The 22,474-nt window shown below is 37.7% G+C and overlaps 1 protein-coding gene and 1 long non-coding RNA gene across 2 annotated transcripts in view; one reads left to right on the top strand and one right to left on the bottom strand.

Annotated features, from left to right (window-relative positions):
• KCNB2 (potassium voltage-gated channel subfamily B member 2) overlaps positions 1-22,474 on the bottom strand; it is a 389,052-nt gene that overhangs the window by 191,298 nt on the left and 175,280 nt on the right. The gene's annotated exons all lie outside the window — the stretch shown is intronic.
• On the top strand, positions 765-22,281 carry LOC115279254. Its single transcript, XR_003903308.1, has 2 exons — positions 765-908; positions 22,032-22,281. It is a non-coding gene; the product is annotated as an uncharacterized LOC115279254 (long non-coding RNA).

The raw sequence follows: 22,474 nt of genomic DNA, 5'->3' as shown, positions 1-22,474 counted from the left end.
CTAGCTCTTTAGTAGGTATCTCAAATCCATTTGTCATATTTTCTTGTAATGTGTACATGTCTAAAGGGTAGAGTGACCAGTGGGATATTGCCAAGTGTTTCCTAGAAGCCAATGGGCTGCTCCCAGCAGTGAGGTCAGGTCAGCATGAAGACTGGCTATTGGAGTGAAGACCACAGCTTGCCACACAAAGCAAACTCCGCCTCACATTCACTTGTAAAGTCTGGAGTTGGAGATGACAGACTCATGAACTGTAGTGTCCAGGGCTCCTAGCTAAGGACTAGTGCTTTCCAACAGAAGACTGTGGACACAAGTAAAGAAGTGACTCCCAAGACAAAAAGAAAAAGAAAAACAGGAAAAACAGAGAATAAAATACCTTTTGTGAAAAACAGACAAAAAAGCCTGTACCAGACAGAACCAACTTCACGAGTGTGGCTGCAGTGACTTCCAACTGATGCATCCTCTTGGCATATAAAGGAAAAGAAGGATCAGCAGGGGACTCCAATCTAACTGTGAAAACTTCTTCCTCTCTGGGAAGATGAATTAGCTAAGCTCATATGTGCTACCAGATGCCATGTGACTTTAGCAGAGATTGTCTTCAGGCAGCTTGTTCCTAGTAAGGCGAAGTGGCCCCAGACGGGCAAGACTGCCACAGAAAGGATCCGGCTTACCAGGCATGACATCAAAGAATCAGAATCTCTAAAATCAATTATTTGTTCAAGCATAGAACACTTTCTATTAGAAGTTCTATGACATATATTGATTTGTAATGTGTTTTTCTTTCCTCTTAGCTCTTTGCTCACAGTTGTCCTGAAAGGAGTTGACCTTTTCTTCCCAAGATGCTTGAGAGCCAACAGGCTGAGAAGGTTAAGTGAGGTGTTCACCCTCATATTGAGCCCAGCCTCTTACTTGTGAGTAAGCTCTGTAGTGCTTTGCAATTTTTATCCTTGAGCAAGGGGCCTTGCTCAAATCAGTTCCTAAACTGGTATCTTTTTATGAAGCGTTTGCCTTCATCTTGTTTGTGAAGTATTTTTAAAAACATAGTAACACTTGGTTAATGGCAAACTCTCTTGGCAGATACTTACATGTTTAACATACAATGATGACTGATACTCAAAATGAGGATTGCAAGATTCTGAAATGTCTTCTGAATCATTCAAAAGAAAACTAAATTCTGCTCAATGTGGGTTTTTGTCTTTAGCACATTTTATTGTAAGCTAATTCTTAAGTGAATAGTTCATAATTAACATATATAATATATAATTATATACACAACATATATATATATGACTTTCTTGCAAGTGAAATATTCCATTCTCTAAAAATGTAGAGTAATTAGGGGCACCTGGGTGTCTTGGTTGAGCATCTTACAAATTTTGATTTCAGCTCAGGTCATGAACTTACAGTTTGTGATATCAAGCCCTGCCATCAGGCTCTGCTCTGATAGTGTGCAGCCTGCTTAGGATTCTCTCTCTCCCTCCCTCTCTGCCTCTCATTCCCTCATGCTCTCTTTCTCTCTAATAATAAATAAATAAACATTATTTTTAAAATGTAGGATAATATATATACAATTCAACATGTTTTCTTCTCTTTCCCACTCATCCACCTTTCCATCCAATCCATCTTTAAAACCCTATTCTTTGTAGGGTGAGCTTCTGATCATTGCTCCAGAATCGCCAAAAATCCACATCTCATTTCAAGCAATTATTTTCTAGAGAAATTGGGATGGCACACAAGAGAAGGGAGGAGAGGGGGAGAGGGCTTTATGGTCAGGGGATATGGCTGGTCAGGAGAGCTACATCTGCTGTTATTATTTTGTAAAAATAACATCTTTTTTTGTATTAAATTTCCTCATCATCTAGAGTCCAAGCTGGTTTGTTTAGGTGAGAGTTATGTGAATAATTTCTTGATAAATAAGATTTTAAGAAATGGGCTAAGTTGGCTGGTCTATATAAGTTCAAACTTGGGCTTGATTATAACCTTATGATTCTGATGTTTAAAAAAAGATATGATTTATTCTTTCTCTGTACACATACTGTATTTTATGTAGATGGTTTACCTCTGCCTTTATATCTTTGGAGGTACAGGATTGAAAGTAAAAATATCTAAAATACACAACAATAGATAGCAAATAACAGTCTCCAAAAAACGCCTCCTGAAGGGCCAGGCCCTGGCCAGTGTATGACCTCCCCCCTTTAATATAGCAGTGCTTGCAGGTGCAGAGTGCATAACAAGCTTTTAAATCTTATAAGGGATAGAAACCTAACCAAAATAATGAAACAGAATTCTTCTCAAAAGAAACTCCAGGAAGAAGTGATAGCTAAAGAATTGATCAAAACAGATATAAGCAACAGAACTGAACAAGAATTTAGAATAACAGTCATAAGATTAATTTCTGTGCTTAAAAAAAGCATAGAAGACAGCAGAGGATCTATTGCTGCAGAGACCAAGGATCTAAATAGTCTTGGTGAATTAAAAAATGCTATAAATGAGGTGCAAAATAAAATGGAGGTGACCACAGCATGGATTGAAAAGGCAGAGGGAGAATAAATGAATTATAAGATAAAATTATGGAAAAAGAGGAAGCTGAGAAAAAGAGCAAGAAATTGATCCAGGAGAACAGAAGAATTCCAGAACTGAGTGATGGATTCAAATCGAACAATATCCATATCATAGGAATTCCAGAAGAAGAAGAAGAGAGAGAAAGGGGCTGAAGGGGTACTTGAACAAATCATAGCTCAGAGCTTCCCCAACCTGGGGAAGGAAACAGACACTGAAATCCAAGAGGCACAGAAAACTCCCTTCAGACGTAACTTGAATCGATCTTCTGCATGACATATCATAGTGAAACTGACAAAATACAAGGATAAAGAGAGAATTCTGAAAGCAGATAGAGATAAATAGGCCTTAACCTACAAAAGTAGATACATAAGGGTAGTAGCAGACCTATCTACTAAAACTTGACAGGCCAGAAAGGAATGGCAGAAAATCTTCAATGTGACGAATTGGAAAAATATGCAGCCAAGAATCTTTTATCCAGCAAGCCTTTAATTCAGAATCAAAGGAGAGATGAAGGTTTTCCCAAACAAACAAAAACTGAAGGAATTCATCACCACTAAACCAGCCCTACAAGAGATCCTAAGGGGGACTCTGTGAGTGAAATGTTGTAAGGACCACAAAGTACCAGACACATCAGTACAAGCATGAAACCTACGGATAACACAATGACTCTAAACCCATATTTTTCAATAATAACTGAATGTAAATGGACTAAATGCTCCAATAAAAAAACAAAGGGTATCAGAATGAATTAAAAAAAAAACCAACCCCCACCTACTTGTTGTCTATAAGACCCATTTTAGACTTGAGGACACCTTCAGATAGAAAGCGAGGGGATGTAGAAATATCTATCATGCTACTGACAGTCAAAAGAAAGCTGGAGTAGCCATACTTATATCAGACAAATTAGACTTTAAATTAAAGGCTGTAATAAGAGGTAAAGGGCATTATATAATAATTACAGGGTCTATCCATCTGGAAGAGCTAACAATTATAAATGTCTATGCACCAAATTCAGGAGTACCCAAATACATAAAACAATTAATCACAAACATAAGAAATCTTATTGGTATGAATGTGGTGATTGCAGGGGACTGTAATATTCCACTTACAGCAATGGACAGATCACTGGACATAAAATCAGTAGAGAAATAATGGCCCTGAACAGTACACTGGACCAGATGGACTTGACAGATATATTTAGAACTCTACACCCTAAAGTAGCAGAATATACTTTCTTCTGGAGTGCAGATGGAACATTCTCCAAGACATACTGGGTCACATACTGGGTCACAAAACAGCCCTCAATAAATATAAAATAATTGAGATCATACCATGCACACTTTCAGATCACAGTGCTATGAAACTTGAAATCAACCACAGAATAAAGTCTGGAAAACCTCCAAAGGCATGGAGGTTAAAGAACATCTTACTAAATAATGAATGGGTCAACCAGGCAATTAGAGAAGAAATTAAAAAATATATGAAAACAAGCAAAAGTGAAAACACAACAATCCAAGCCCTTTGGGAAGCAGCAAAGGCAGTCCTAAGAGGAAAATACCTTGCAATCCAGACCTATCTCAAGAAACAAGTCCCAAACACAAAATCTAACAGCACACCTAAAGGAACTAAAAGTAGAACCCCAGACCCAGCAGAAGTAGAGAAATAATAAAGACTGGAGCACACACACACACACAAAAAGCAAACAAAAAAGAAAAGAAAAAAGAACCCCGCCGCCCCCAAAAAAGTAGAACAGATCAACAAAACTAAATAAACAAAATTGATGAACCTCTAGTCAGGCTTTTCAAAAAGGAAAGAGAGAGGATACAAATAGATAAAATCATGAATGAAAATGTACTTATAACAATCTCTCAGAAATACAAGCAATTATCAGGGAATACTATGAAAAATAATATGCCAACAAACTGGTCAACCTAGAAGAAATGGACAAATTCCTAAATGCCCACATACTACCAAAACTCAAATAGAAAAATTGAATAGACCCATAACTAGTAAAAAAATTGAAATAGTTATCAAAAATCTCCCAACAAATAATAGTCCTGAACCAGATGGCTTCCCTGAGGAATTCTACCAGACATTTAAAGCAGAGTTAATACCTATCTTTCTCGAGCTGTTCCAAAATATAGAAATGGAAAGAAAACTTCTGGACTCAATCTATGAAGCCAGCATTACTTTTATTCCCAAACCAGACAGAGACCCAACAAAAAAGGAGAACTACAGGCCAATATCCCTGATGAATATGAATGCAAAAATTCTCAACAAGATACTAGCTAATCGAATTCAACGGCATATAAAAATAATTATTCACCATGATCAAAGGGGATTCATTCCTGGGCTGCAGGGCTGGTTCAATATTCACAATCAGTGTGATACATCACATTATTAAAAGAAAGGATAAGAACCATTTGATCCAGTGAATAGATGCAGAAAAAGCATTCAACAAAATACATTATCCTTTCTTAATAAAAACCCTCAAGAAAGCTGGGATAGTAGGAACATACTTAAACATTATAAAAGCCATTTATGAAAAGCCCACAGTTAATATCATCCTCAATTGAGAAAATCTGAGAGCTTTCACCCTGAAATCAGGAACATGACAGGAATGTCCACTCTCACCACTGTTGTTTAACATAGTGCTGGAAGTCCTAGCATCAGCAATCAGACAACAAAAGGAAATAAAAGGCATCAAAATTGGCAAAGAAGTAGTCAAACTTTCACTTTTCACAGATGACATGATAGTCTACATGGAAAACCCAACATACTCCACCAAAAAAATCTGCTAGAACTGATCCATGAATTCAGCAAAGTCACAGGGTACAAAATCAATGTACAGAAATCAGTTGCATTTTTATACACCAATAATGAAGCAACAGAAAGAGAAATCAAGAAACTGATCCCATTCACAATTGCACCAAGAACCATAAAATACCTAAGAATAAACCTAACCAAAGATGTAAAAGATCTGTATGATGAAAATTACAGAAAATTTGTGAAGGAAATTGAAGAAGACACAAAGAAATGGAAACACATTCCATGCTCATGGATTGTAAGAATAAATATTGTTAAAATGTCAATACTACCCAAAGCAATCTACACATTCAATGCCATCCTAATTAGAATTGCACCAGCATTCTTCACAAAGCTAGAACAAACAATCCTAAAATTTGTATGGAACCACAAAAGACCCCAAATAGCCAAAGTAATATTGAAGAAGAAAACCAAAGTTGGAGCATCACAATCTCAGACTTTAGCCTCTACTACAAAGCTGTCATCATCAAGACAGTATGGTATTGGCACAAAAATAGGCACATAGACCAATGGAATAAAACAGAGAACCCAGAATCGGACCCAAAAATGTATGGCCAACTAGTCTTTGGCAAAGCAGGAAAGAGTATCTAATGGAAAAAAGACGGCCTCTTTAGCAGGTGGTGCTGGGAGAACTGGACAGCAACATGCAAAAGAATGAACTAGATCACTTTCTTAAGCCATACACAAAAATAAATGCAAAACAGATGAAGGACCTGAATGTGAGACAGGAAAACATCAAAACCCCAGAGGAGAAAGCAGGCAACAACTGTTCTGACCTCAGCCACAGCAATTTCTTACTTGACACATGTGCAAAGAAAGGCAAGGAAATTAAAAGCAAAAATGAACTATTCAAGATAAAAAGCTTCTGCACTGCAAAGTTAACAACAAAACTAAAAGGCAACTGACAGAATGGGAAAAGATAGTTGCAAATGACATATTTGGGGCTGGTATCCAAAGTCTGTAAAGAACTCACCAAGCTCCACACCCAAAAAACAAATAATCCATGAAGAAATGGGCAGAAGAAATGAATAGACACTCTTCTAAAGAAGACATCCAGATGGCCAACAGACACATGAAATGAAGTTCAACATCACTCATCGTCAGGGAAATACAAATCAAAGCCACATTGAGATACTACCTCTTGCTGGTCAGAGTGGCTAAAAAGAAGAAATCAGGAGACTACAATGCTAGTTAGGATGTGGAGAAACAGGAACCTTCTTGCACTGTTGGTGGGAATGCAAACTGGTACAGCTGCTCTGGAAAACAGTGTGGAGGTTCCTCAAAAAAGTAACAATAGAACTACCTTATGACCCAGCAACAGTACTGCTAGGAATTTATCCAACAGATACAGGAGTGCTGATGTACCCCAATGTTTATAGCAGCACTTTCAACAAGAGTCAAATTATGGAAAAAGCCTAAATGTCCCTCAACTGATAAATGGATAAAAAAAAAAGACGTGGTTTATATATACAATGGAATACTACTTGGCAATGAGAAAGAATGAACTCTTACCATTTGCAACAACGTGAATGGATCTGGAGGGTATTATGCTAAGTGAAATATGGCAGTCAGAGAAAGATAGATACCATATGTTTTCACTCATATTTGGATCTTAAGAAACTTGGCAGAAGACCATGGTGGAGGGGAATGAGAAAAACTGGTTACAAACAGAGAGGGAGGGAGGCAAATCATAAGAGACTCTTAAATACAGAGACCTGAGGGTTGATAGAGGGTGCGGGAGAGGGAAAAGTGGGTGATGGGCATTGAGTACGGCACTTGTTGCGATGAGCACTGGGTGTTGTATGGAAGCCAATTCAGCAATAAATTATACTTTAAAAAAGAATATCTAAAATAGAGCTAGTTGCTTTTCCATTTCTTCAAATTGTACTATTCACTGGAAAGAAAAAACCAAAAAGGTGATACTGATTTTGAAGAGGTCTGGACAGACGAATTAGTTCACTAGTTATTGCCTTCTTATACACTCAGTAAGACTCTGCTGGATTAAAAAAAGGCCAATCACAACAGGTAAACTTTAATCATTAAGATGAGCTTTATACTCTCTGTTCTCTCTTAATATGGTTTTAGTATTCAGTTGGCATTTCATTTGAAATTAATACAAATCAATCTCAACTTCATCAAAGGCTATTATAGACATCCAATTTAATTTTGTTTTCATTGTTTTTATTTTTAATGTTTATTTATTTTTGAGAGAGAGAGTCAGAGCATGAGTGGGGGAGGAGCAGAGACTGAGGGAGAGACAGAATCTGAAGCAGGCTCCAGGTTCTGTGCTGTCAGCACAAAGCCTGAAGGGCTTGAACCCATGAACCAGAAAATTATGACCTGAGATGAAGGTGGAGGCTTAACCAAATGAGCCACCCAGGTACCACTGGAGACATACAATTTAAAATATATTGCAATATGTTTGGAATGGTGATTGATTGCTTAAAAAATAAGGACAGACTGAAGGAGAGATATGTCAAAAGCAAACCCATGAGCATATTTTGGGGTCTAGCCAACCCTAAGTAAGCTTAATTCCTCCCCTACCATCTAGCGGATATGAAAGATTTGGTACTAATGTATAGCATAGGGTCTTTCTCAGGAGCAGAACTGGGGGCTTCTCTTATTTGGGATGATGACTAAAGGCATCAAAAATGATCAGCAGATTAAATAACATAAAAAATAATAAAAGCTGTCACAGAATTAGCAGCAAACTTCTCTCTTATTGGTTACTGAAATTGCCATATTAAAATTTATTCTTTGTCCTTCATTAAGATCCATATAGTCATAGGAGAGGGAGTTATTGAACATTTGTAATTCGTGAAAATTTTTCTCCCTGAGAAATATGATCAGGGAAGTGGGTGTTTCAGAGTCAGGTAAGAGACTACTGGATGGTAATCCACTGAAAATTCATCTTTGTCAGTAGAAGGAAACACACAGAGTGTCCATGGCTGGTTAGGATAACAGCCTCCCTATCTGTGTGCAGTTAGTAATCAGTTCCTTAACCATCAGGTTCCTCTATTTCTAGTATCCTGGAGCTGAAGCCCAAAGAAATGTTTGCAAATTAAAAATAGTAAATGGGCCAATGGAATGGTATTCACCTCAAATTCTTTCAAGAGTAACATCAGATATAAATAGATAGTTTGCTCTTCTTCCTGCAATGCCTTTGTTGCACTAAATCATTATCTGTCAAACTCATGATACTTCCAGGTCCCGCTTAAGTGCTACTTATTTTCTATAACTTCTTTTGAATTACTTTCCCTCCCCTCCTTCTTTACCTCACAGGTAAAAAATAATTAATTAATTATTAGCTAAGATATTAACTAAGGTATAATTAATTTTCCTGTCGTGCTCTTTTATACCTCCATGATAGCATGTATCACATGGCTATCTGTCTACCTCTGCGGTCCCACCAGACTGTGAAGACATCAAAGGCTGCTGTACATCTTGTATTCTAGAAGAACACAGCGCTTGAAGTGTGATACATGCAGGTGTTCGTTAAGGGTTTGTTCAATCAAACATCTGTCTTTCTCTAAACTAATCTTGAATGATCACTCATCTAGCTATTAGAACACAGTACATTAATAGAACAGTAGGGAATCAGAAACAAGACCAGAAATCAGTATTAACAGGAACAGGGAACAATGCCATTATGATATTTCCTGATCAGCCTCTCTGTGAAGAATAACTATCATAATACCAGGCTAAAAGATAGCATTGAAATTCACACAAATTCTAACTCATGAATCTATTCAACTATATCTAGAGTTAATGTTTACTTCCTCCCTCCCAATTTAAAAAGTGAGCAGAAATGTCAGAAGAACAGGGTCATATTCAGAATAGGGTACCTCAGGGACATACCTGGAAGCCCTGGAATTAGAAGAGAGTTGACTTCTGTCATTTTATGGGGTTTTCTGAACTGTGATACAGTTTGGTGGAGAGGCAATCACAACTTCCCCAAGAAAGAGATCATATCCTGTTTTCTACAGTTTTGAACTGGTTTTCATGCTTCCCAAATTATTTAGTTTTCTTTGCATTTTGAGATAAGTAATCTTGGTATTTAAATAAAGTCTAAAATGTTTAAAAGGCATAGCTAAGATTTTTTATGTGCACGCCATGAAGTTATGCTTTAAAATAGCTAAAGAATTATGTTTATATCCTCCTTATATCATGGTTCTGACTAATCTTCAACATTCCGTTGTGTATGCTTCAGTCATAGTTTATGATCCCTGGCCTATTCTTCCTTGTGACAGTCTGTTATGAATTTGTGTGCCACCAGCCATTTCACACTAAGTCTATGTAATTCAGGCATTTCTCTTGGTCACTACATGTAGCTGTGACAATGCAAGAGAGCAAGGCTAACTACCCAATGGAAGGTTTCAAGCATGACTTGCTTACTAGGTACAGATTTTGCCAATATATTTCATGCCAGGAAATAAGGACCTCATCTATGCTAAGGGTTGGAGGTCATCTAGTAAAGGAATAGATTGGCAGTTTTACCTGGCTTTTGACTGTAAGCTATAAAAATGCTTCCATCTCATAACAGTGAGCAGATTTATACAGATATACTATTATAACGAGGTGTATGACAAAAAGAAGCCACAGAAGGGAGCACAAGTTTTGGTTAATGAGCTTGCTGTAAGAGCCAAATGAAGATAAGGCAAATAACCCTATCACTGAGTTTGCAGTGCTATTGCTAAAATATTTGATAGCTAGAAAAATTTCCAAGTTGTGCACAGATTAAGTAAACGGGTGAGTGCACTGGGATTTAAAACAGGTCCAGGGGGAGGTGTAGAGAAGCCAAGTCATACCTTTGATACCTTTGAAACAACAAGTATCTGTTTGAAACATTTCTCTTCATTTTGTCTCGGTTTCTAAAGGTCTCTTGAGCTCATTAAAAAAAAAAAATCTTTCTTTCCTTACTTGTTAAAGATTTCCTGGTTCCTTTTTAGCTTAGTAGTCTTTTCATCCAATGAGCATAAATATCAGGGATATTGGCAATGAAGAGTGAGGAGATAAAAAGCAGAGGAAAATACAGAGTATTTCCGTTAGGTGGGGTTCATGATGCTTAGTACATTAGGAGGCTGTGGGCTTCAGCTGGGAGCCACCAACACCATGGGGACAGTCGCTCAGGTCTGAGAAAGTATCTCCCAGATTGCCTCTTCATTTGCAATGCCACTCTCCGAGGTGGGTTTCAGTTTAGTGACTAAAGGAAATCTCTTAATTTATTTTTCTGATCACAAAAGTAAAATGTATTCATAATCCCAAACTTGTGAAACATGGTTAAAGCACAAAGAAAAATTACAGAAAAATAAACTGCCATTCAATCACTCAGAGGTGATTAGTTATTCACATTTTAGTATATGACTTGGCATTTTTTCAAAAGTTTGTATATGTTGTGTATGTATGTATCTGTACTAATTTTTGTAAAAATAGCACCATATGTACTACTGTTTGTAGTCTGCTTTTTCACCTAAATACAATGAAAAACTTCCCATACCATAAGTCTTTTGAAGAATGATTATAACCACATGATTATAACTACAAAATCATCTACATATGGATTTACCATCATTTTTTTAAATTTTTTTAATGTTTTTATTTATTTTTGATATAGAGAGAGACAGAGCATGAGAGGGGGAAGGGCAGAGAGAGAGGGAGACACAGAACCAGAAGCAGGCTCCAGGCTCTGAGCTAGCTGTCTGCACAGAGCCTGACGCGGGGCTCGAACCCACAAACATGAGATCTGACCTGAGCCGAAGCCGGCCGCTCAACCGACTGAGCCCCCCAGACACCCCTTACCATCATTTTTAAAACCAGTATTCTATTCTTGGATAGTATCTTAGTTTGGTTGGACTGCCACAACAAAATACCACAGATTGAATGGCTTCAACAACAGAAATTGACTTTCTCACAGTTCTTCAGGCTGAAAGTTTGAGGTTGAGCATGCGAGGTTCTGGTGAGGGCTCTCAGCCTGTAAACGGGCACCTGCTCACTGTGTCCCCACGTCAGGGTCACAAGCTCTCTGGGGTTTCTTCTCAAAGGTCACTAATCTCACTGTGAGAGTCCAGCTTCATGAGCTCATCCAAACCTAATTATCCTCCACGGGCCCCACCTCCAAATATCATCACATTGGGAGTTACAGTTTCAACATAGGAATTTGGAGCAAAGGACACAATATGGTTTGTAGCCCATTTCTAAGGTTGTTTCCAATTTGCACTACTCTAATAATGTCATAAATATCCTTGGGCATATAGCTCTCTGAATGTAAAAGCCTCTTTCCTTGGCATGAATTCAGAGAATTGCTGAATAAAAGGGTATGTTTTTTTAGATACTCTTCCCCAAATTAATTTAGAATAACCAATTATATCCTCAGTTTGTTCAAAATTAGCACAGTTCACAAATAAATACTAACTGCTCATTATGTGTAAGTTACTATGAGTGCAATACAAAAGAGAGAGAAAGGGAGAGAGAGAATTCTTGCTCCCAAGCACATGACAGTCTGGGCAGAATGGAGGGATGGATTTGGGGTTAAGTAAACAAACACTGAGAGTTGAAGCATGCTTATTTTTCCCTTTGACCCCTAAAAAGAGCCAGTTTATTTCAGCCGGATGCATAACTATGCCTTTTATACATATTGCCAATCTGCTTTCAGAAAACTTACAATGTTCCTACCAGCAGCAGAGAACCCACTTCTCTGTCAGTGTAGTTTTCAAAATTTATTGGATAGAACTTGACTTTTGTTGGCCACATCACTGGAACCCCTGCTTTTGTCTAAAATTGTTAGTAATCAATTTAGTGGCTTGGTAACTAGAACTACACCAGAGATATTAGAGAAAGAAGATAAAATACATGCATGGATCACAGATACCCTGCTCCAAAATATAATGAAGAAGTGAAAATTTCAAAATATTTAATATTTCTAGCCTAACAATTTAATTTTGGAATAATCTACTTGGGGGGGAAACCACTGATGCAGCTAAGACTTTAATTTTCTTTTCTAAAATATGGCTTCCTTTAATGCAGGAGAGTGGTAGATTTTCTAGAAGTGTTAAGAGAACTAAATTTTATAATTTGAGGAAGTAATTGTGACATCTCCCAGGTTAAAAAAAGAGAAGAAAAGTAACATGTCACTGCTGCTCAAGTTCTCAAACCTAAACCACTTCTCTGAATAATAAAGAATTTTTGTCAGAATGATAACCTATACTTCCTCATTTATAGAGGAAAGGGAAAGCCATATACTTACTGTGTTGGGTACTCTGCTTGATTCTTTCATTTATATTATCTCAATAAATTGACTTTATTTCTCACGGTTGCCTTACATGGTAGGGTTATCCAATTTAGCAAAAAATAAAATACAGGACATCCATTAAATTTATATTTCAGATACCCAACAAATATTTTTCATAGTATAAATGTGTCCCATGAAATATTTGGGGCACACTTATACTAAAAATTGTTATTTACCTGAAGTTCAAATTTAACCTGGCAACCTATATATATATATGGCAACCAGGGTTAGGTGTGGTGATTCACATTTTACTTTCCATACTATGGAAATGAAATGGCTGGGAAAGAAATCAAATAAAGTGCCATTGTTTGTCTTAAAATATCTGGACTCCACAAACGAACACATTACCTTCCCTCTGACATTCAGTTTCAGAATCTTATGGCATATTTGGCTTGCTCTCTTTGCATTTTGATTTAAGTTTTTCCAAAATGATACATTCACTGTTTTCCATTTCTAAGCCAAGGCACACATTAAATGGGAGAATAGCTATACAACAGGCATTGAAATATTAATTTGTTTAAAGATTGATTTTCCTGGCCATACCCATGCACTCATATTTAATTTACGAAACTGCGGGTACACAATAGAAATACAAAGCAGACAATGACATGAGATATTCTCAAGATCATGAAATAGGGCCATAACATTATGACAAGAAGGCAGAGCAAGTTAAAGTGCAAGAGGCTAATTGGAAGCAGAAAAGGAAAAGCTCTAACTTGTAAGGGAAAGGTACTTACTACCTGAACAAAAGAAGCAGAAAAAGTACCACTTCTCAGGCACAACATGCAAAAACTGTGATCAGACAGGATGAAGAAGAACTGCTAATGCGCCCAAGTGAATCAATACAGGGAGTGATCATGGTATGAATACATGCACACAGGGAACTTGCTAACAAATCACAGCCAAGCCTTTCAGCCTCTAGATAACTGCCCGAGAGAAAAGTTTGGTTTACGGTGTTCCATTAGCATATGTCCTAGAGCGGGCATGGGAAATTCTGCCATCTCCTGGTTTTCCTACGAGCATTTGTTCAAATGATTTTAAATTGGAAAACATGACCATCACTCTGGGCCTTTTGTTGTTTTGGGTCTCTGGATTGTCAGGACAGGGACGCAATCTCATCTGGTATCCGAGGCTCAGTGTGTGCCAGGGGTCTCACCTGCCACCTGCAAGTCAAGGCACCTATCAAATACAAGACCATTGTGTTCCATTGGGTTCCCAGGTGGTAATCACAAGGTTTTGGGCTCCAAGGAGGCCAGGATGTTGACAAGGGCAATCTGATGATCTTCTGCAAGACTGGGAGGAGGGGGTATAGGCTGATGTTTGTAAAGTGACTGTTACCATACTGGACACTGAAGAAATAAGGTTAATCAATTCCTTTGGGGAAGCGGGGCCTGGGTTTTGAATGGATACTGTGTCTTTTAGTATCTTCAGCTCTAGTGTTGCCACATTTCAAATATGTTTCAGTTCAGATAAACACATCATGCAAAACATGCTCTCAGCAAGCATTAATGCAATCATTCAAGTGCTCCTCCTAAAGGAAGGCAGAGAAAATGAGTAACTGAAGAAGAATTTCTGTTCTGTGCACTTCCCAGTCCAATTGAGCATTTATTTAACCATTTTTCAAATAATTATACAGGATAAAAAGCAAAAATTCCAAATGACTGGACATATCCAAATTACATGCTTCTTAGCCCTCTCTGGCAAATATAAATTCTCCATGCAAGGATATGTGCTTCCCATAATATCACTAATGTCAAAAGAAGAAGTAAAGCTGGCTCTTCTAAAAGCTTTGGGCAGTTTAATTTTGGAGTGATTGGTGACAAAACGATGGCGCTCTCTAACAAATGAAGTTTTCTAGACACCTGGATGAGGAGGGTGTGAACTGGGCTCGGCAGATATACAATACCTGGCATTTTCTACAGCAGGTACAAAATGAGTTTGTTGAATTTAATTAATAATATTGTGTTTAATTCAGTTGACTTTGTTGACAGATATCTAGACAGGTTTACTTATTTGGTTTTTATTATTGAAGTATAGTTGAACACACAATGCTATATTGCTCTCAGGTGTACAACACAGTGATTGGACAAATCTATACGTTATGCTATGCTCACCACAAGTGTGGCTACCATCTGTCACTACACAACCCTATTGCAATACCACTGACCATATTTCCTATAGTAAGGTTTATTTTAATTTGACTTCTTAACTGTTTTGAAACAACAGAGATCTTCTTAGAGTGTTCTAGACTTTGTCTAGAACAAAGACTGCTTGACCCATTTTAGAATGATTTGGTCCATTTATTCAATCACTATCTACTGTGTATCAGGGACTGTGCCAGGAGTGTGCAGCGCAGATTGAGGGAAAGCCCAAGTGATGCAGGCTGGCTCACGAGGAGGCAAATGTTGCCGTGGTGATGGGCTGCATGGGTAGCTTGGACAGGTGATGACAGTAGAGAAGGTGTGGTCAGATTTAGGGAACAATAGGAGGTAAATCAACAGGATCTAATGATAGATCCCACATACTGAGTAAGGGCAGCTTTGAGAGAGGGTCTTGCAGTTTCCCATTTGGTCAGTTGTGCAGGCCGGGGTGTTTGTCACTAAGGCAACAAACCCTGGAAATAGACCAAGCATGAGAAGAAAAGAGTGTATTTGGTAAGCCAGGAATATATTCAGGGGATGGCTGTATATACAGATCTGGAGCTCAGAGAAGGACCATAAAAATCATTGGTTCAAGTTTCTATTGCCTGAGGTGCGTCAGAGATGAAGGTGCATGTTTGTTCTACAGAGCAGGATCCGGAAGAGCAGAGGCTTCAAACCAGAGGTCGATTCAGTCTCAGTTCTTCATTTGTTAAGTAAGAACGACGACACAGGGTGAAGTCTGAGTCACATGACCCACATGTAGGAAGGCACACAGTACATTGCAGGGTCTTGCACCGAGGCTGAACGGCTCTTATTGATCATTGAACCAGCATTGCCCTTCCATTCCTTCAACTTCTGACATTTTACTTATTTCTTTTCTGACATCTACCCCATCCATTACCTTACTCTCACCTTCTTTTAGACAGCAGGGACATAACAATATTAGGGAACTATTAACACCAGACCTCATGCTAGATAGTGAGAACATGCCTGGAACAAAGGGAAAAAGTGCTTGCCCTCGTGACACTTCTATTTAAAAGAGAAAAGACCATGTCAAACTCATTCCTACATGGTGACTCATCAGAAGGGTTCACCATCAAAGATAGTAACCTACAGATTGTGTAGTGTAGACTATGCTTGAGACCCTGTGAAGAAATGCTAAAATGAGGGTAAAAAAAAAAATAACAGTATACATACTAAAAGCAGTATGAGCCAAGAATGGGATAAAAGGCTTATTATAGCTGGACAATAAATATCCCACCTTTCAAGTATTTCAGTGTACCTTTCATGTAGACATAGCCCTGCCTGAAGACGATAATTAAGTCCAAATCTGGGGTGCTTTGTGACTTTGAGACTAAGGTCAAATGGAACTTCACCCCTCTCCCTCTTCTGCATGAGGCCCTACTCAATTAGTTTTACTAGATGATACAAAACACCATGTCAAGATGTAACAGAAACAGAAGAAAAAAATCTTCAGCAAATTTGTAATACAAATATTTGGAAAGTCATAACACACTTATAAAAAAAAGAATATAGATTACCTGAAGATTGACAGTTTCTAAGTTGGGCCATACTATAGACTACTGAGATGCTCAATAAATGTTTGTTGAATGACTGAATTAAACCTATGTTCATGTAGTCACTCAACTAATTTTTAAGAAGCACCCACTATGTGTCAATCATTGTACTGTGCTCTAAGCAGCAGAAAAATGGGACTCAGGACTGAACAGGAGAGGGAGACATGAAAACAACTAAGTACAACAGAGTGTGGTGAAGGCTACAAGAGTAAGTATAAAGGGTGATGGCAGCACAGGGAAACCACGAAATATGATGGGGAGGTCTGTGGAAGTAGGAAATGTTTTGGGAAAGGATGAGCTTGGCCAAGAAGGGCTTCTGGAAGGAAGATTTGAAAATTTGAAGATGGGTTGAAAGAAGCTGGGAAAGATATGTTCTGATGGAAATTAAGGTAACTGATTTTTAGATGAAGAATTAGCAACATAGCAAGGGCTAACATCCAGATAGGGTTTCTCCACAACAAATGAAAAAAAAAATAAGGAAGGATAAAGGTCACCTATACATGACAACTATCTTCTGCTCTCTGACACCTTCCAATGCAGTCTCAGAAAACCTGGCAGTTAATGTGTCTCCTTCCAAGCACCAGTTATTAATAAACCTTAAAGATCAGGACCCATGACTGGACAGGGGAGAGAGATGTGAAAACAACTAAGTAGAACAGAGTGTGTACTGGTGTCTAGAGTTTTAAGAACTAAAATCTCATCTGTGGAGGAAAAGGTAGCATAAAAATATACTTAAAAAGAGAATATGTGGCTTAGGGGACAGTTTCCCAAGGTCAGACTGTGGAACATGTGGGAAGATAAAATGCATGAGTGGCCCAGCCTTGGTCACTCATAGATTTGGCTTCCACTTTTTTTCAACATCAATAATCGCTGTATTGAATGCTTCACAACCTCTGAACGTTTCCTTCAGAATATAGAATGGAAAGCCTGGCCATTTTTTCTACTATCTTTAAACCATTTTTTTCTTGTTAAATTTTCTAATAAAACTCATGTTCCTAGGGTTTTCCTTCTGTATTTTTGGCTTACTGTTTTTCAATTAGAATTGATGTTTCTTTTTCCTTTTCCTTTTTTTTTTTACCCTTCCCCCTTCCCTTCCTCCATTCCTCCTTACCTTTCTTCCTTCTTCTCTTCCTTCCTTCTTTCCTTCCTTTACTTTAGATTACTACAAATGCCAGCTCTTACCATCTACTCATAATTTCTCCCTAATTATAAAATGACTGAGCAAGAGCAAGGGAGAGATTTAACCCTCAGGCTCCAAGACTTCTTTCTACTCTTCAACCAAAGTGAAATCTGTGAGAGGACATTTACAATTACTTAGTCAGATAGAAAATTAAGAGATAGGGGCACCTGAGTGGCTCAGTTGGTTAAACATCTGACTCAGGATTTTAGCTCAGATCATGATCTCATAGTTTATGAGTTCGAGAATTCCTGCTTGGGATTCTCTCTCTCTCTCTGTCTCTCTCTCTCTGCCCCTCCTTTGCTTGTGCTCTCTCTCCCTCCGTTTCAAATAAATAAAATTAAAAAAAAAGAATATTAAAGGATAATTTATATTTTTAGAAAAGAAACTATATTTTAATAGAAAGGCTCCAACTACTCTATAAACCAAACAAGTGTTTAATTTGTTAAAGAAATGTATTTAGTAATAAATACAACCGCATATTTTCAGCAGAAGATATCTGAGATGGGAGGAAATGTCATTACCCTCTACCTTTTAAAGGATTAATAAATTAGACAGTTTTATGCCTGAAATATCTCCAAAAATTCAGTTTCAAGGAATAGGAGAGTAAGGGCATGTCTTCCTAATACTCCTATTGTTTCTAGAAGAGCATCAGAAATGACCGGGAGCTAAGTTCCTCCTTTTGAACATGGCTGAAACCATGGGCTATGCAGAACTTGAGGGTAAAATCAAAAGGAGTCAAAAACAGTGATTAGAGAGACTATTACATTTATTTCTCAATGTGTGGGCATTATTCCAGTAGAAGATATATCATCCAAGAAAATGAAACCTATCCCCCATTTCATGTCTCATACTCCTCTCATTGCCATAATGCTCATCGTAACATCTGAGGTGCTTAAATGTACTGAAAGACAGAAAAGAACTTCTCTCAACTATGACCCTACCAATTTATTTCCATCTATGACTCTGTTTTTTTTAATTTGTAAAAGAGGAGGGGAATCCCCACAAAAACAAAACTCACTTCATTATAATAATAATGAATAATTTCCTGACCAAGTTGTTATTAAACATCAGACTATTAAAGCACATAAACTATAGTGCATCTCTGATAATTATCATCTCTAACATTTAATAAACATTCAGCAAGTGATAGGTATTGCTGTGTTATTATTTTTTAATGTTTATTTATTTATTTTGAGAGAGTGTACACATGAGCATGAGCAGGAGAAGGGCAGAGAGAAAGAGGGAGAGAGAGAATCCCAGGCAGCCTCTGTGCTGTTAGCACAGAGCTCAGTGTGGTGCTTGGTCTCATGAACTGTGAGATCATGACTGGGGCTGAAATTCAGAGTCGAATGCTTAACCAACTGAACCACCAAGGCACCCTGCTGTATTATTGTCATAGAAGAAAATTACTTTACCCAAGTCAATGTCAGCCGAGGTCACAGGACCAGTCCAGGGAGACATTTGGCATTCTGAGTTCAGCCACTAGGCCAATGCTTTTCAAACAAAATGTATATCACAGGATAAAAGAGGGTAAACAAGCTGCCACTACCAAGTAAGAATCAGTGAGTAAAACACTACCTATTCCATCAGCAGGACTGGCTGGTGATAACAGCCTGATGTGGCACATGTCCTGCCTTCAAAAATATGCTCCTTCTCCTTCCCCTTCTCCTTTTGGCTTTTCCATTCCCCTTCTAGATTGAACTTGCTTAGGTGAGTCCACAGAATGAAACATGATTGGATTATTTGCTTTTCCTGTTATGGAGACCAGTTATTAAATAAAAGCAAACAAAGGCATAGTTGAACACATATTTGGAATATTATAAGTATACATAAATAATAAATTAGGACAAAAGTCAAGTTAGTTAAATTCTTAAATGATCCTCTCAAGAGACCAATTTTTTTGGTATTTGCATATGTTTTTTGCTTCTCAGGAGTACCACACATCAACCTTCTTCTTTTTTTTTCTCCCATAGGCTTCTTTTTTCCTCCCTCTTTTCTCCAAATTCTTATTTAAACTCCAGTTATTCATACAGTGCAATATTAGTTCCAGGCATAGAGTTTAGTAATTCATCACTTACATACAATACCCAGTGCTCATCACAACAATCGCTCTCCTCAATACTCATCACCTATTTAACCCATCCCCCTGCCTAACCCCTCTCCAGCAACCTTCAGTTTGTTCTCTGTCGTTAAGAGCCTGTTTCTTGGTTTGTCTCTCTTTTTCCCCCTTATGTTCATTTGTTTTATTTCACATATGAATGAAGTCATATTATATCTGTCTTTCTCTGGTTGACTTATTTCCCTTAGTATACTACTTTCTAGCTCTATCTATGTTGTTGCAAATGGCAAAATTTCATTCTTTTTTATGACTGAGTAATATTTCATTGTGTATATATACCACCTCTTCTTTATCCATTGATCAGTCAATGGACATTTGGGCTCTTTTCATAATTTGGTTATTGTTGATAATGCTGCTATGAACACTGGGGTGCATGAATCCTTTTGAATTAGTATTTTTATATCCTTTGGATAAATGACTAGTAGTGCAATTGCTGGATCATAGGGTAGTTCTATTTTTAACTTTTTGAGGAACCTCCATACTGTTTTCCAGAATGACTGCATCAGTTTGCATTCCCACCAGCTGTGCAAAAGAAATCCTCTTTCTCTGCATCCTTGCCAACATCTGTTGTTGCGTGAGTTGTTGATGTTAGCCATTCTGACAGGTGTGAGGTGGTATCTCATTCTAGTTTTGATTTGTATTTCCATGATGATGAGTGAATCTGAGAATCTTTTCATGTGACTGTTAGCCATCTGGATGTTTTCTTTGTAAAAATGTCATTTCATGCCTTATGCCCATGTCTTAATTGGAATTATTTGGTTTTTGGCTTGTTGAGTTTGATAAGTTCTGTAAAGATAATGTTTACTAACAGATACGTCATTTGCAAATATCTTCTCCCATTCTGAAGGTTGCCTTTTCATTTTGTTGGTTGTTTCCCTCACTGTGCAGAAGATTTTTATTTTGATGAAGTCCCAATACTTTATTTTTGCTTTTGCTTCCCTTGCCTCAGGAGATATATCGAGTAAGAAGTTGCTACAGCCTACATCAAAGAAGTTGCTGCCTATGTTCTCCTCTAAGACTTTGATGGTTGCCTGTCTCACATTTAGGTTTTTTATTAATTTTAAATTTATTTTTGTGTATAGCATAAGAAAGTTTCCAGTTTATTCTTTTGCATGTTGCTGTCCAGTTTTGCCAACACCATTTGTTGAAGAGACAGTCTTCTTTCCATTGGATATTCTTTCCTACTTTGTTGAAGATTAGTTGACCATAAAGTTGTGGATTCATTTCTGAGTTTTCTATTCTGCTTCATTGATTTATGTGTCTGTCTTGAAGTCTGGAACTGTGATGCCTTCAGCTTTGCTTTTCTTTTTCAAGATTCCTTTCATTATTCAGGGTCTTTTGTGGTTCCATATAAATTTTAGGATTGTTTGTTCTAGTTCTGTGAAAAATGCTGGTATTTTTACAGGGATTGCATTAAATGTGTAAATTGCTCTGGGTAGTATAGACATTTTAACAATGTTCTTCCAACCCATGAGACTGGTAGGTTTTTTCCAGTTCTTTGTGTCATCTTCAATTTCTCTTCATAAATGTTCTACAGTCTTCAGAATACAGATCTTTTACGTCTTTGGTGAAGGCTATTCCTAGGTATTTTATTGTTTTTGGTGTAATTTTAAGTGGTATAAAATTCTCTTTCTGCTGCTTCATCACTTGTCTACAGAAGGGCAGAAGACTTCTGTATATGATTTTGTATCCTGTGACTTTGTTGAATCCATTTATCAGTTCTAGCAATTTTTTGTTGGAGTCTTTCAAGTTTTTGATATATAGTATCATGCCATCTACAAATAGTGAAGGTTTGGCCACTTTCCTGCTGATTTGGTTGCCTTTTATTTCTTTTTGTTGTCTGACTGCTGTGGCTAGGACTTCCAACACAATGCTGAATAACAGTAGTGAGACACACACCCACTTTATCTGGCTAGTCTATCAACAGTTCAGCATGCATCATAAACATGATTCCTTCAACATGGTTTCTTGGGACCATTTAAGAGTAAGTTAGAGTTCCCCTTAGGTATGTGTGCATTCTTTTTCAGAGACCTTATTAAATGCTGTTAAAGTTGCCCATTTATGTATCTGACTCGTCAACATGAATGTAGAGAGAGCCAGAAGAGAGACTATAGAGAGCCTGGCACATGTAAGCAGCACAGCAGTCATTAGGGTTATTCACAAATATTCCTGGCTCTCTGCCTACTGGGTACATGGTAGGATTGTACCTCTTGACCCACTTGTGGTTGTGCGGAGCTATGTAATGTGCTTTGGCCAATTAGTTATAAAGGGCATCACCTCTGGGCTAGAACAATAAGTTGTTAGAACAAGACCTACCTAACTCTCTTTTCTTCTGCCATAGGACCAGCAAGTTCCCAGATAGTGGCTGCTCCATCAGTTTGGATCCTGGGGAAGGATGAAGCTGAGCAGAACCCCCAGCTGATTGTGATGGACATACAGCACAAGCAAGAAACAAATCTTTGTCATAAGCCACTGAGATCTTGGCATTGATTGTTACTAGCTTAAACCAATTGTTTATTAGCATAACTTAGCCCATCCTAATACATGAAGTCCATAAAATTGATGAACAAATAAAGAAGAATAGCACTCTGGCTTCTCTATGTGCTTTAAAAGTCTTGAGAGACCTTCTAATCCATTGTTTCTTTTTTGGGGAAGACCATGGTTTAAATTTAGTCTCTCAGAATCTTTAGAGATTACCAGGAATACATTTGGATACCTAATCATGTCTTGGTTAGGGAATTCTTCTTTGTATACAACCAAGGACAAGACATACGGAGTGTCCTT

Source organism: Suricata suricatta, chromosome 15, assembly GCF_006229205.1.
Source record: "Suricata suricatta isolate VVHF042 chromosome 15, meerkat_22Aug2017_6uvM2_HiC, whole genome shotgun sequence".
Classification (NCBI taxonomy): domain Eukaryota; kingdom Metazoa; phylum Chordata; class Mammalia; order Carnivora; family Herpestidae; genus Suricata; species Suricata suricatta.
The sequence above is the reverse complement of the archived record's forward strand: the minus strand, read 5'-3'. Positions and strand labels throughout refer to the sequence as shown.